Source organism: Micromys minutus (genome assembly GCF_963924665.1).
Source record: "Micromys minutus genome assembly, chromosome: 31".
Classification (NCBI taxonomy): Eukaryota; Metazoa; Chordata; class Mammalia; order Rodentia; family Muridae; genus Micromys; species Micromys minutus.
In genome coordinates, this window is record NC_137966.1 from 15,997,679 (window position 1) to 16,000,573 (window position 2,895).

Genomic DNA, 2,895 nt, shown 5'->3' on the forward strand with positions numbered 1-2,895 from the left:
TGATTAGGGGCCCTCAAAAACAAAAAAAAAACAAAATAAAACCTCTACAGTTCTAAACATATGCCCCAAACACAGGTTCACCTAATTTCATAAAACAAATACTATTAAATGTAAAGTCACAGATTAACCGTAGGATAATATTAGTGGGTGAATTCTCGGCTCTTCTCACCCCAATAAAAAGATCATCTTGACAGAAAAATAAAGAAGCATCTGGCCTAAATGACATCATAAGTAAAACAAACTTGGCGGACATCTATAGGACATCCAAGACTGCAGATGGTCTTCTCAGCAATCTCTCTCTGCTTGCCGTGTCTCTGCTTGCTGTGGGTTTCTTCATCTTTTTTTTTTTTTTTTTTTTTTTTTTTTTTTTTTTTTTTTAGGTGACTGTTCTGCAGAATTCCACAGTATTTCTTAATCTCTCATCATGGAAACCTTCCTGGGCTTCGCCACATCTCATGCTCCCTTCAGCCTCTTTCAAATCGGTGAGGTGCCTCAGGATCCCATAATACTTAACTTTTACACACTTTGCCTCCTATCCCGGTCTTTCCTCATCCACCTCCAGTCTGTCAAGTCAAATTCCATTAAGCCAAGTGTGATCCTGGAAGGGTGCTAGCAGGCTCAAGCGTGGCAAACATGGCGCCCACAGGCTTTGCCCTCTCCCTCCCCTCTCCCTGGCTAAACTGTTAGATCACATTCCTAAAGTCACTCCCCAAAGTCCATTTGCATATTTGGCCACCTTGTTCTGCCTGTCTCATTCCTGAGACTGATCACCAAGCTTCAACCATCAAATTCATTATTTTGACTAACCTAGTTAAAATACCCAATCAGAACTTACCAACATGTCCTAGCTCATTCTAATGCAGAATCCCTCTGTTTCCTCTTAAAATGAACACTTGCAAAACTATTTGTTGCAGTTTCTGTCCAATTCAGACTCAGCTACCTTGTCTCTTTGCCTTGCTTAATAACCAGTCTTTTTGCCTTTGATTTGTGCTTGGAAATTGATGTTTGGGTGTGGTCTGTGCCTAACCCAGAGTCCAGAGGGGAGCACCCCCGAAAAACATGGGTCCCATCAATCCTCAGCTCCTAAGTGCTGATTTTCCTCAGGTCTCTCATCCGTTGAAGCCCAATGGGAATGGAAATTTTATATATATATATATATACCTTACACTCTGGAGGAGTAGCTCTTAGCCGTAGGGGTTCAAACAACAGTAGGACCAGGAGAAAAGCTACAGCATCAGCAGATCTACAGCCAAGAGAACACCCGGTTCCTAAAATATAAAAATATTTTGGCCAAGTGACGTGGTACCGAACTGTAATCCAACAGTCAGGAAGCCGAAGAAGGACAGACCTCAAGTTGTAGGTCAGCGTGGGGTTTTCTAGCTTGCTTTCTCTTGTAACAAACAACGTGACCAAAAGTGATCTGTCTTACACTTCCAGGTCACAACCCATCATTGAAGGAAGTCAGAGCAGGAATTAAAGGCAGGATCATAGCTCCATGTTTCCTGGCTCTTGCTCAGCTATCTTTCTTATACAGCCTAGGCACACCTAGGGATGGCACCACCACAGGTAGTGAGAGGTGAACCCTCACAGTCATCAATCAGACCAGTCCCTCACAAACATGGCCACAGTGCAGTCTGATCTAGGTAATCACACAACTGAGTCTGCCTCCCTCAGGTGATTGTAAAGTGTCAGGTTGTTAGCTTCAGCTAACTAGGACATTGAGAGACCCTTTATCAAAACCCACAAAACCTGCCTCCAAATAAATAAATAAGAGAAACTGAGCGGGATACAAAACAAGGTAGAGCTTTTAAAAAAAAAAAAAAAAGCAACTAACTTTGTAACTATTTGATATTAACCAGGGGACCAGAGATATTGTTATGGATTCTGAAATATGATTGACATCGGGTTTGCTCATTGTTGAATTTCGTTTTTTAGCCCTTCCAAGGGGCTACCAAAAGCAGATTCTGAAAATAACGCTGCTGCCCAGGGAGAGGTAACAAAGTAACAAAGTTCAAAAGAGGAAGAGAAAAAAGTAACAAGGTGGGAAACCCTGTACTGTCTCCTGGAAAAAGAGAAAGTGTGGGGACCCTGCCTCGGGATCAGCAGCAATGGGGAGCAAGCCCCAGGGCTTGCTCTAGGGTTCTCTCATAGTCTGTGGTGTCAACAGCCATCCCCTATTAACTGTCTCAGACCGACAAGAGGTCTGATCCAGTGAGCATGCAGGCTTCGGGGTGGGGATGAAGGCTGAGCCAAGCTGTGGGGAGAAGCCTGGGCCTATTCCTTGCTCTCCACCCTCAAGAGGTTGTCTTCTCTAAGCAGATCATCTCATGAGAAGACAGAACGTGTACACGAGTGAATAGATCTCTGAGCCGACTGACAGGGCTGCCCCGCATCGGAGCCCAGCTTCAGCAATCTCCACATCAGTGTTTGAGTAGGCGTCTCCAAACACGGTCTCCTTGGCCGGAAGCTCGCGTGGAAGGGACAAGTAGTACCCACGACCAACTCCCCAAGCGCAGGACAAGTCTTGAAGGGAGAAGACCAGTCTCCTCTGCCTCCGGGCGGGCTTTTTGGGATAGCCCGCCGGCGCCAGCTGAGTTCCTCCGTGCCCCGCCCAGCGGAGGAGGCGGGCCAATCACGAGCGATAAGCCAATAGACAGCCAGCATTTGAATTCGCGTCCTGGTGTAGCCAATCACAAGTGCCCAGAACCTGCGGGGCAGGAGAGGCTGGTGATCTGGGGGGCGTAACTCTGCGGTCCTACCAGTAGGAGCTCCCGGCGCGTTTGAAAACGGGGCGGGGGTGGGGTCGGCGCCTGCGTGAGGCGCTCCGTGCACTTGCCCCGGGCGCGGGCGCGCTTGAGAGCGGTCTAAAGCGGCGGCGGTGGTGGGAGCTCGGAG